This window comes from Hemitrygon akajei, chromosome 12, assembly GCF_048418815.1.
Source record: "Hemitrygon akajei chromosome 12, sHemAka1.3, whole genome shotgun sequence".
Lineage (NCBI taxonomy): Eukaryota > Metazoa > Chordata > Chondrichthyes > Myliobatiformes > Dasyatidae > Hemitrygon > Hemitrygon akajei.
The window spans coordinates 108,144,313-108,158,079 of record NC_133135.1 but is presented as its reverse complement, the minus strand read 5'-3'; the positions used below and the strand labels follow the sequence as shown (position 1 = coordinate 108,158,079).

The following is a 13,767-nucleotide window of genomic DNA, read 5'->3' as shown; positions in this document are numbered from 1 at the left end:
TTGTTTGAATTTAAATGCACTCCCTCTATCTTCCTAATAAATAATTAATGTTGATACTGAATCTCTCAGTTTCACCGACACATTGACCACCTGAGTCTCAGATGAAAATATGTTCGCTCTTAACTTCAGTAACTCTCACAAGCCACTGGAAAGAGACGTACCTGTAACGAGGGGCTACTCAAACTGCGGGCAATTTCTGCAACCATCTCCATCAGCCAGAGAAATTATTTATCTTGGTAATCACATCGCTTTCCAAAGGTGATGGAACAGATGATGTTTGACGTTGCACCTCACAGGAGAAAGTTTGGGTTGAAAGGTTCACCTGGTCAAATTAAAGAGGCCATTTAGAAAATCATAGGGCATTAACATGAAATTTTGGGGCAGGCCTAAATGCTTTTTGGACATTAAACACAAGAGATTCTGCAGATCCTGGAAATCCAGAGCAACACACACAAAATGCTGGAGGATTTCAGCAGGCCAGGTAGCAGCTATGCAAACGAATAATCGGTCAATGTTTTGGGTCAGAAACCCTTTGACAGGACTGGAAAGGAAGTGGGAAGAAGTCAGAATAAGGAGCTGCAGGGAGGGGAAGGAGGACAAGCTAGAAGGTGATTGGCGAAGTCAGGTGGGAGGGGGTGGGAATGTTGAAATAAGAACCAAGCACTGGTAAAGAAGTAATCTGTAAGGAGAGGAGTGGACCATAGGAAAAAGGGAGGGGGGCACTAGGGAGAGGTGAGAGGCAGGTTGAAGGGAAGATGGAGGAAGACAGAGTGGAGAATAATCTTCAACACCTTCTTATTCTTGTCTCTCCCCTTTCCTTTCCAGTCCTGATGAGTGGTCTTGGCCAGAAACGCTGACTGTTTATTCCTCTCCATTGATGCTGCCTCACCTGCTGAGTTCTTCCAGTATTTTGTGTGTGGTGTTATAGATATTTAATATATTGCTGTTCAAAAGAACTCAATTAGTTATTTGATACAGCTCTGGTGAGGCCTCATTTTGAGTACTGTGAGCAGTTTTGGGCCACTTTCCTAAGAAAGCATATGCAGACATTGGAGAGGGTCCTATCGTATGAAAGCTGTTTACTGCCTCCGAGACTGTACTCATTGGAATTCAGAAGAATAGGGGTGACCTCATTGAAACCTATGGAATGTTGAAAAGCCTCGAGAGAGTAGATGGGGAGAGGATGTTTCCTGTGGTGGGGGGTGGGGGCGAGAGTCTGCGACCAGAGGACACAACCTCAGAATGCAGGGACATCCTGTTAGAATGGAGAGGAGAAGGAATTTTTTTTAGAATGGTGAGTGTGTGGAATTCATTGCCACAGGGGTTGTGGAGGCCAGGTAATTGGGTATATTTAAGACAAAGGTGAATAGATTCTTGATTAGTCAGGGCATGAAGGAATATGGGGAAAACGCAGTTCCTCTAGTGTTGTAGTGACAAACCTTTCTTATCCCTGAAGCTTGTGACCAGAAACTGGGCTTCCTCCTGAATCCTCTCCTCAGCGCTCTTTTTCCCCATTCCAAAATTCCTCAAGGTGCTGAGGGTGAATCTCCGAAGCTGCTTCCATCTCTCGTCACTGCTGAAAGCAACTCCTGCAAGAGAGATCTCAGGTTAACATCCCTTGGGACAAGGCTGTCTATATTCTGGTGACCAGTTTCTTAACCTACTTAACCAGTTTCCCAATTTATTCTTTACCCTTCCTTACAACTGCTGGGATGTTCTAAGCAGCTCATCCCAGAGCTCATTCTTCTAGGTAGGAAGTAGAAATATTAGATAAAAACATACAGTGGGGGTTCTTGAGTTAGAAAGTGCACTGTATGAGAATGTGTTGGATGTTCTGGCAGACTCATCATGATCAACATCTGGACAATGCGCAGAAGCAATTAGGAATTGCTAATAGTTGTTGGGCAATAAAATTCGCTCAGTGGAGTTTGCGTCTAGAGAGGTTCTCATTAAGCTGTATAAGGTGTTTGTGAGGCCGCACCTTGAGTGCTGTATACAGTTTTGGTCTCCATATTTTGTGAGGGATGTAAAGGCATTGGAGATAGATCAGAGAAGGACGACAAGACTCTTTCCAGCTCTGCAGGGTATGAGCTATTCAGGAAGATTGAAAGAATTAAATCTTTTTTGTCTTAGTAGACGTAGAAAGAGAGGAGACATGGCAGAAGTGTTCACTATCATTAAGGGTATAAGTGAGGTGGACGGCAGTCCAGCTGCTACTTCAGAATGAATCCATCAATGAGGACACAGGGTAATAGGTGGAGACTGGTTAAAGGGAGATTTCAGACTAACATCATGAAGTACTTATTTACACAGCGAGTTGTGGCACATGGAACAAACTACCTAGTAGTAGTTGAGAGTCGTACCTCAGAGACTTCCAAATCTAAACTCGATAGTTATTTCAGCACACTATGTGAATAGGAATTTGGCAACCTTTGTTGGCCCAAACAGCCTGTTTTTGTCAAAAACATTCTTATGTTGTAAAGCAGAGGTTAATAGGTTCTTGATTAGTCAGGGCACCAAAGGTTATGGTGAGAAGGCAGGAGAATGGGCTTCAGAGGGATAATAAATCTGTTATGACAGAATGACAGAGCAGACTCAATGGGCTGAATGGCCTGATTCTCCTCTTAAGTCTCATGGTCTCATTGAAACCTACCAAATGTTGTTGACATGTAGAGGATGTTACCTATATTGGGTGAGTTTCGGATATGATACGGTTGTCTAATCAAATAGACGCCAGTTTGGTAGAATGTATAAAGTGCTTTCTGGGTCACGGAGGAAATGTCATGAGTAAGTTTAAGGTCAGTTTCATAATTGCCCACACTGTGACTCCTGCTGTCACAAAACAACACATTTCACAGTGTACATCAGTGACATTAAACCTGATTCTGATCCTGTTAGAATTGTTAATGGGAATGAAGACTGTATCGAGGATTTAATGCATTGATAGTTTTGTAAAGTGATACGACTCCAATTAATGAATTGGAGCTGATTTCCTCATTCTAAATCCTGGGATTATCCTAGGGTTATATAGATTGGAAGCCCATCTTATCCGTGCTGACACAGCTAGTTGCCTACCCAAGGAAGCAGGAATGAAAGGGTTAGAGGAGCATTTGATGTCTCTGGGCCTGTACTCATTAGAGTTTAGAAAAATGAAGGAGAATCTCATTGAAACCTGTTGAATATTGAAAGGCCAAGTCAGTGTGGATGTGGAGAGGACGTTTCCTATGGATGGAGAGTCTAGGACCAGAGATGAAGCCTCAGAATAGAGGGACATCCATTTAGAACAGAGATGAGGAGGATTTTCTTTAGCCAGAGGGTGGTGAATCTGTGGAATTTGTTGCCACTGGTGGCTGAGGATGCCAGGTTCTTGGGTATATTTAAAGTGGAGGCTGATTAGTCAAAGGCCATGGAGAGAAGGCAGGAGAATGTAGTTGAGAGGGATAATAAATCAGCCATGATGGAATGGTGGAACAGACTTGTTGAGCCAAATGGCCCAATTCTGCTCCCATGCCTCATGGTCTAATTATGGGACAGCACAGTAGCATAATGGTTAACACAACGATTTACAATAGAGGCAACCCAGATTGAATTGCTGCCACTGCCTGTAAGGAGTGTGTACATTCTGTCTGTGACCATGTGGGTTTCCTCTGGGTCCTCCAGTTTCCTTCTTCAGTCCAAAGACGTACCTGTAGATAGGTAAATTGGTCCGTGTAAATTGTCCCGTGATTAACTCAGGGATTGCTGGTGGCTCAGCTCAAAGTCTGGAAGGGCCCATTCCACACTGTAATCTCAATAAATGAATACAAAAACAGGAATTGAACACTGGGGGGCAGGGGCAGCACCGACCAAGCCTGGTAACCGCTCCAAACTGCCCCCCTCTCCCCCACCAGCTCAACGCCTCTCTGCGAGCAGCTGTAAAGCAGGTGACACTGCGGCTTGAGGCCTAGTCCTCACTATGACCGAGGCCATGCAGCTGCTCTGCCGTCTGCCCCTGCTGTCTCCCAGTAAATCAGTGAATCGGACTTGCAGCATTTCACATTAACAATGTCCGAAAGGGCCTTGTGATCACTGCACACCTCCTTCACTCACCAACTCCTCCAAAGCCTCTCTGATGCAAGCAGCGTCACAATCTGCAGCAAGTCCAGCTCCTTCAGTTTCTCCACCAACCAGCAACTCACTGATGGGGCAGACCTGCACCACTTTAAGTTCTTAAAGTCCAGCAGGATCTTGCAGTTATAAACAACACATTTAAAATGGACAGTAGTTGAAGATTTAACATTGTCACAGCTTCAACCAGCTAAAGCCTGTTGCTGGTGAGGTGAGTGGTGTGGGGTTGATACTTTTGCTAAAGCAAGTGAGGGAAGGGGGGCTTTGAGGTTTTAATATTTTGAACATTTTGTTCTTTGTTCCATAGGGTCTCCTCTCATTCTCCAGTCTTCCAAAGAACAAAGCCTAGACAGGTTACTCTCTCCCCATACTCACCCCCTCTAGTCCTGGCCATATCCCATAACAATTCTCTACACTCTTTCCAGTTGAAACATGTTGTTACGTATTCAGGCAACAATAAATATATATGAGTTAGGCAAGGGTTTTTATAACAAATAACACGTTTATTAAACACTGAAAACAAACCCCCCAAAAGTAAACAAACATTAGCTTAACCGGAATTCAGCTGCTGTGCGGCAGATTCACAGTTCTTAATAGCGTTGCAGTTCAAACAGTTCTTAAAGCGGTATTGAAAAAAAGCAGTTCTTTAAAGTGGTATGCCGAAAGTTCAAAAGCTCACAGTCCATTTAAAAGGAGAGACTTTTTAAGGCGATTTAAATTCTCTTCCACGTCGTTGTCCTTCTATCCCCGGCGTCGAACTTTCCCACGAAGAATTTTATGGAACATAACGGCTTAAAGGCACTGACCTTCCTTCCACACTATTCTCAATCTCCCGCTATCCCAGCGGAGATTAACACGAGAACAGTCAACGAAATCCTTCTGAATGAGGATCAAATAAGGTCGAAACCAATACACCTCGAAAATCGATTCTCCTCGATCCTTATCTTCCAAATTCTTATCTTCACTCTCCACCAGCAAAGAAACCGCTAGCAATGACCTTTTAAACTTTAGGCATTATATAAAACTTCATTTTCAGCTAAACTGCGTCATCACATTAAATCACGCAGTGACATGAAGTCATCTTGGCAAATCTAGCCACGAACTGCCCCACCTGACAGGGTGGGTCTTCCTTTTATAACCTGTGAAAAAAACCTGTCACATGACCTCTACTGGCGGGAAAATGACATCACTCCACCATCACAAGACCATTACCTCAAGTCCAGTATAACTTCAACCCCAGTCACGTGACAAGGGTACCACTGTCACGGGTCACTGGTACGTAACACCTCCCTCCAAAAAAAACATTTTTGGTCTGACAAGAACAAAAATGTTTAACAATTACTTACAAGAAAAACAAATGTATAAATTATAACATACACAATATACAATACAATAAGAGTGTTACAATCAGAAAAAACTAACCACTCCAAAAAAAAATTACATTGTACATTCAACATTGAGATAGACAATCAGCAACCACATTATCTTTACCTTTAATATGAGTTATCACAATATTGTACTCTTGTAACATCAAACTCCAATTTAATAATCTTCTGTTTTTGTTTTTCATCTTACTCAGAAAAACTAACGGATTATGATCAGTGTAAACAATAAGTGGTTTTAGAGTTGTACCAACATATACCTCAAAATATTCCAAAGCTAAAACAAGAGATAACAATTCTTTCTCTATTGTTGAATAGTTTCTTTGATGCTTATTAAATTTCTTAGAAAAGTATGCTACTGGATGATCAACCTCATCACCCTCATTCCTTTGCATCAATACTGCTCCCGCAGCTTCATCACTAGCATCTACAGCTAATGAAAAAGGTTTTTCAACGTCAGGTGCCTTAAGCACAGGTTGTTGACATATCATTGTTTTCAATTTTTCAAATGCTTCCTGACAAGGCACTGTCCACACAAACTTCACATTCTTCTGCAAAAGGTTAGTTAATGGAAGGGCAACATTAGCAAAATTCTTACAAAATTTTCGATAATATCCTACCATTCCCAAAAATCTTCTAAGAGTTTTTTTCCCCGTCGGAATGGGAATCTCTAAAATTGCCTGAACTTTTGCCTGAACAGGAGCTACCTTACCTTGACCTACAACATAACCAAGGTAAGTCACAGTGGCATGTCCAAATTCACTCTTGGCTAAATTAATAGTCAAGTTAGCTTTTGAAAGCCTTTCAAACAATTTCTCCACCGCAATTATGTGTGCTTCCCAAGTATCATTTCCTGTCACTAAATCATCAATATAAGCATCAGTATCTTTCAATCCCTGAATCACAGAGTTAATCATTCTCTGGAAAGTACCTGGGGCATTCTTCATCCCAAATGGAAGAACATTATACTCATATAACCCAGATGGAGTTACAAATGCAGAAATCTCTCTACCTCTGTCCGTTAATGGAACACACCAATACCCTTTCAATAAATCAATATTTGTAAGGAACTTTGCTTTTCCAACCTTATCTACACCATCATCTACTCTAGGAATTGGATATGCATCTGTTTTCGTTACAGCATTCACCTTCCTATAGTCCGTACAAAACCTAATACTACCATCAGGTTTTGGCACCATAACACATGGCGAACTCCAATTCGAGTTAGAATGTCTAATAATATCATTCTCTAACATGTATTCAATTTCTTTCTCAGCAAGTTCACATTTTTCCATGTTCATCCTATATGGATGTTGTTTAATAGGTTTGGCATTTCCAACATCTACATCATGTGAAGCTATAGTAGTCCTTCTCGGAACATCTGGAAACAAATCCTTATACTTAAAAATCAATTCCTTCATCTGTTGTTTCTGCTCTAGCTGTAAATGTGCTAATTTCTCATCCATATTTTCCAGAATGGTCGAATTAGGTAACCTAACAGAAACAATGTTAGATTTAGAATGAAAGTCAGATGAATCATCTATCATGTTCCCAGTTAAATCAAACTCATTCTCACTAACCACAACAGTCACAGTATCAGATTGTTTCCCAAAATATGGTTTAATCATATTTATATGGCAAAGTTGTGTTGACCTTCTACGATCTGGAGTTTTTATTACATAATCCACATCATTGATTCTAGACACAATTTCATAAGGACCATGAAATCTAGCTTGTAAAGGATTTGTCTGCACTGAGAAAAGAACCAACACCTTATCTCCAGGCTTAAACATCCTCATCCTAGCTTCTTTATCATACCAAGTTTTCATTTTCTCCTGAGCCAACTTTAAATTTTCCTTGGCTAAACTACAAGCTTTATGTAATCTGTCCTTAAATTTCAAAACATAGTCCAACAAATTAGTATGCACTTCCTTACTAATCCACTGTTCCTTTAATAAAGCTAAAGGTCCTCTAACTCTATGCCCAAACATAAATTCAAATGGACTAAAACCTAAAGATTCCTGTACTGATTCCCTTACTGCAAATAAAAGTAAGTTTATACTCTCATCCCAGGCACTTTCATTTTCCACACAATATGTCCTAATCATATTCTTGAGGGTAGAATGAAACCTCTCCAAGGCACCTTGCGATTCTGGATGGTATGCAGACGAAGTGATTTGCTTAGCTCCCAATTTATAAACTATCTGTTGAAACAATCCAGACATAAAATTACTACCTTGATCAGTTTGTATTTCCTTAGGCAATCCAAAATAAGTAAAGAATTTTATAAGAGCCTTCGTCACAGTTTTAGCTTTTATATTCCTAAGTGGTACTGCATCTGGAAACCTAGACGAAGTACACATGATAGTCAACAAATACTGATAACCAGTTTTTGTCTTTGGTAATGGACCAACACAATCTACAATAACTTTAGAAAATGGTTCACCGAATGCTGGAATAGGTTGTAATGGAGCTACTGGTGTAACCTGATTTGGTTTACCCACAATTTGACAAGTATGGCACGTCTTACAAAACATCACCACATCTTTTCTTAGACCAGGCCAGTAAAAATGTTTTAAAATCTTGTCCACAGTTTTCCTTACCCCTTGATGTCCACCTAAAGGCACACTATGAGCTAAAGTCAAAATCTCATTCCGATAAACTTTAGGAACAACTACCTGGTAAACAACATTCCATTTCTCACTTGCAGGAATTGTAGGCGACCTCCACTTCCTCATCAACACTCCTTTTTCCAAGTAATATCCTACTGACACCTTCTCAATTTCACTATCTAGTAAAGCTTGTTCCCTTAATTTTATAATCTCAGGATCTCTATTCTGCTCTGCTATCATCTCCTTCCGAGACAGAGATAAATCTTCATAGTCAGACTTACTCCCAGAATCTTGTTCAAACAACGAAGGTAAGAAAGTCTCTGACACATCCTCAAAACTCGAATCCTGAGTTGAACAGTCATGAGTAACAACCTCATTCTGCACATCAATTTTTTTAACCATAGCTCTAGTCACAACACAGGAAGAATCTGTGTTAGAATTCATCTCTGGTTCCTCTGACTCCATTGTCAAATGTACTTCAGGAAAAACTTGTCCACCTGCCAAGTCATTACCTAACAATAAAGAAATACCCTTCACAGGTAAGCTATGCTGTAATCCTACTTTAACAAATCCTGTAACTAACCCTGACTTTAAATTTACTTTATGTAAATGTACAGGCATAAAATCACTTCCAACACCTCTTATGTAATTCACCTCACCAGTATCACTCTCTTCATTAAACTTCAACACACTATCTAACATCAGTGATTGAGAAGCTCCAGTATCCCTAAGGATTTTTATTGGCACCAGAGTAGATCCTTCTTTCAAGGATACAAACCCTTTAGTTATAAAATGATCATATCCCTTTCTAACTTGGTCAGACTCTAACAAATCCTCATTTGTGTTTACCAAACCCTGTAACTTTACAGGTGCTTCAGTATGTTGCACACAAGCATCTGGAACTGCTTCCTTCTCTTTCTTTTTCAATTTGAAACAGTTAGCTATTACATGGCCAGGCTTCTTACAATAGTTACAAATAAGACCAAACTGCCTTTCCTTCACAGGTTTTCCTTCCTCCTTACCTCTCTCATTAACCTCTGATTTAATTTCTGATTTACCTTGAGTCTCCATATTATTTTTCCTCTTAAAAATTCTACCCTGAGGAAATTTATTCTTATGGATTAAAACATACTCATCAGCTAATCTAGCACAGTCCTGCAATTTATCAGTATCCCTCTCATTTAAGTAGGTCCTTACTTCAACAGGAATGCTTCTTTTAAATTTCTCCATTAAAATCAGCTCTCTCAATGTCTCATAGTCCTCATTTACATTTTTAGAAGAAACCCATCTCTCAAAACACATAGCTTTATCATAGGCAAATTCCACATAAGTCTTTTCCACAGACTTTTTCAAACTCCTGAATCTTTCCCTATAAGCTTCTGGGACTAATTCGTATGCTTTGAGAATATTCGTTTTCACAATATCATAATCTAATGCTTGCGCAGCAGTTAAAGCTGTGTAAACTTGTTGCGCTTTACCTTTAATTACACTCTGTAACAACACTGACCATTTATCTTTCGGCCAGTCTGACATCCGAGCAATAGTTTCAAAATGTTGAAAATATCTTTCCACATCTGTTTCACTAAATGGAGGGACCAATTTAATTTCTTGGCTAGCAACAAACGGTTTTTTAGAATCAGAAGACTGATTCCCAGACCTTAAATTCGCCATTGCATATTCAAACTCTCTCTCTCTTTCTGTTCAGCTTCCAATTTATAAAGCTCCAATTCTGCTTTACTTTGATCCAACTTCATTTGTTCAATTTGCAACTGTATCTCCAGATTACTTATTGGAAACGATTCTAAAATCGATTCATCAAAATCACCCGAAGCCACAAAATGTGATGCAATTTTTCTCTGTATTACAGCCTTTGATGTAGTCTTCAAAATACCTTTAAGTTGCAATCTATTAGCAATCTCAGATACTTCAGTTTTTTTCGCCGTCGCTAACAAATCCGCGGCTGGCGAATCCAGAAACTCATCAATATTCATCATTGCCGAATACCACTCACAAGCCAATCAAACAAAAGAATCGAGCAATCCCCGTTACCAACACACCAATTCAAAAGTTAACAAGCATTTAAACTCAAACGATCCAATCCCGGACGAGCCCCCATATTTATGTTACGTATTCAGGCAACAATAAATATATATGAGTTAGGCAAGGGTTTTTATAACAAATAACACGTTTATTAAACACTGAAAACAAACCCCCCAAAAGTAAACAAACATTAGCTTAACCGAAATTCAGCTGCTGTGCGGCAGATTCACAGTTCTTAATAGCATTGCAGTTCAAACAGTTCTTAAAGCGGTATTGAAAAAAAGCAGTTCTTTAAAGTGGTATGCCAAAAGTTCAAAAGCTCACAGTCCATTTAAAAGGAGAGACTTTTTAAGGCGATTTAAATTCTCTTCCACGTCGTTGTCCTTCTATCCCCGGCGTCGAACTTTCCCATGAAGAATTTTATGGAATATAACGGCTTAAAGGCACTGACCTTCCTTCCACACTATTCTCAATCTCCTGCTATCCCAGCGGAGATTAACACGAGAACAGTCAATGAAATCCTTCCGAATGAGGATCAAATAAGGTCGAAACCAATCCACCTCGAAAATCGATTCTCCTCGATCCTTATCTTCCAAATTCTTATCTTCACTCTCCACCAGCAAAGAAACCGCTAGCAATGACCTTTTAAACTTTAGGCATTATATAAAACTTCATTTTTCAGCTAAACTGCATCATCACATTAAATCACGCAGTGACATGAAGTCATCTTGGCAAATCTAGCCACGAACTGCCCCACCTGACAGGGTGGGTCTTCCTTTTATAACCTGTAAAAAAAAAACTGTCACATGACCTCTACTGGTGGGAAAATGACATCACTCCACCATCACAAGACCATTACCTCAAGTCCAGTATAACTTCAACCCCAGTCACGTGACAAGGGTACCACTGTCACGGGTCATGGGTACGTAACAATGTCTTTCCTATAACAAGGTGACCAAAACTGTAAACTGTCCTCCAAGTGTGACCACTCTAATAACTTATACACCTGTGATATAATATCTGTGTTGCTTCAGATTTTATAAAATACTGGATGAAAATCTAAACAGTTCCAAGTAACACTTCAACTCCTTGAGAGCTTGCAGCATATAACGTGTCTGCACAAGTTAAATGCTGTAGGTTTGTTAATGTCAAATGTTTGCTGTTAGTGGCTGGATTCTTTCCTGGCCTCAGGTACCAACACATGGGAACAAAGACCAAAGAAGTCATTTGTCTCTGTGTCTCAAAGCTTGTGTAACTCCTATCAAAACCATGTAATTTAGTGGCATGAGAATAAACAATTGAAGAGTCTGTCTATCTCTATATGACTCTCTCTATTTATTAGGAGACCTTACCCTCGGTTTGTGGGACTTCAGCTAGACCAAGGAAGTTGCAATTGGTGTTGAGGACCCAGGGTGATTTCACAAGTTGCAATTTGGTTTCCCCCAACAACAGCGACAATAAGTGGTGACTAAGAATCGTGAGCACTGAAATCTTCATGGAATCTTCGTGACTTATTACTTATTATAAACTCTAGTTTATTTGTGCTTTCTATTTTATGATAATATAAGGTTTAAGTTACTTCATTGTGCTTGTGTGCTTATTACCACATCTCCTGGACACTCGAATTGTTGGGGTGTTATGGGTCTGATCAACCCCCTTTACAATATCCCAACTCCTATACTCAATGACCTGACTGATAAAGGCTAGTGTGTGAGCTTCAGTACTCACATCGCCAGGTTCAGGAACAGTTATTATCGTTCAACCATCAGTCTCTGGTACCAAGGGGAACAACTTCACTCAACTTCACTTGCCCTATCACTAAAATGTTTCTACACCCAATGGACTCACTATCAAGCACTCTTCATTTCATGCTCACAATATTTATTTCTTATTTATTTGTTATATCATTTCTTTATTTCTGAATTGGCACAGATTGCTGTCTTCTGTACTCTGGTTGATCACCCAAGTTGGTGCAGTCTTTCATTGGTTCTGTTATGGTTATTATTCTATAGATTTTTTATTGAGCATGCCACAAGAAAATGAATTTGAAGGTTATATGTGGTGACATGTATGTACTTTGATATTTGTCTTTGGGGCAGCACTTCATGTAGGTACTCAACTATTACAAATACCATCAGATGTTGGTGAAGAAACTCCACCAAATGGATCCTCGATTTCCTCACTTACAGACCTCAGTCACTGTGGGTTGGCAACGTCTTCTCCAGAATCGATTTAACTTTGAACTTTTTTGACTACCTTGTCCACCTTCAATGCAGCTTTCAATGACTATGCACTTGTATTCCTAGACATGAGAGAATTTGCAAACCTGGAAATCCAGAGCAACACACACACACACACACAATGCTGAGGGAACTCAGCAGGTCAGGCAGCATCTATGGAAATCTGTGGAAAGGAATAAATAGTGGACATTTTGTGCCGAGACTCTTTATACTCTTAGGGCACATTTTGCGGGTGTCTAGTTTTGTTGTCCTGCGGAACATTGTGGGCATGTTATGCTGGTGTCAGAATGTGTGGCAACACTAGCAGGCTGTCCCCAGCACATCCTTGGGTGTATTGGTTGTTAGAACCAATTACACATTTCACGGTATGTTTCAATGTTCACGCGATGAATCTGAATCTGAGGTCCTTCTGTTCCACCACACTCCCTAGTGTCCTTCCATTCATTGCACAGATCCTTGGATATATATCAGTATTCCTTCATCAACATCTTCATTATGTGACATGTTATATGATATAGGCAATCATGGTCCCTTCGCAGTAATTGTTCTTGGCAGATTCTTCTGCAGAACTGGTTGTCATTGTCTACTTTCGGGCAGCGTCTTTACAAGATTGGTGAACCCAGCCATGATCAATATTTTTCAGAGATTGTCTGCCTGGTGTCAGTGGTCGCATAACCAGGACTTGTGATCTGCACCAGCTGCTCATACGACCATCCATCACCTGCTCCCATGGCTCCCATCCCTTACACTTCCTTTGGTAGAGAGCTGAATAAGATGAATAAGTTATTCAAGTTCAAGTTGAATAAGATGTCAGTGAGGCCTAACATGACGTATTGTGTACAGTTTTGGTTTCCTACCTACAGTAAAGATATAATTATGATTGAACAAGTGTAGAGAAAATTACAAGCATGTTGCCAGAACTGGAGGACCAGAGTTATATGGAAAGATTCAATAGGTTAGGAATTATTTTTTGAAACGTAGAAGATTGAGAGGAGATTTAATAGAGATATAGAAAATCATCAGAGATATAGATAAAAAAAAATGCGAATGCAATTTTACCCTGAGATTGGGTGGGACTACAATTACATGTCATTGGTTAAGAGTGAAAGGTGAAAAGTTTAAAGGGAACACGAGAGGAAACTTCTTTATTCAGAGGGTCAGAAGAGTGTGGAATTAGCTGCCAGCGCAAGTGGTGCGTGCAAGTTCAATTTCAACATTTAAGAGAACTTTGGACAGGTACATGTGTGGTAAGGGTTACTGAGGGCTATGGTCCGGGTGCAAGTCTGTGGGAATAGGCAGTTTAAATGTGCCAGTATAGATGAGATGGGCCAAAGGGCCTGTTTTTTGCTGTACATATCTAAGACCCTATTAATTGGTCATAGTAAA

General features: G+C 40.1%; 1 pseudogene; it reads right to left on the bottom strand.

The window, feature by feature from the left end:
- LOC140736649 (cytochrome P450 2F3-like) overlaps positions 1–239 on the bottom strand; it is a 35,143-nt pseudogene extending 34,904 nt beyond the window's left edge.
- Positions 240–13,767: the final 13,528 nt, after the last annotated feature.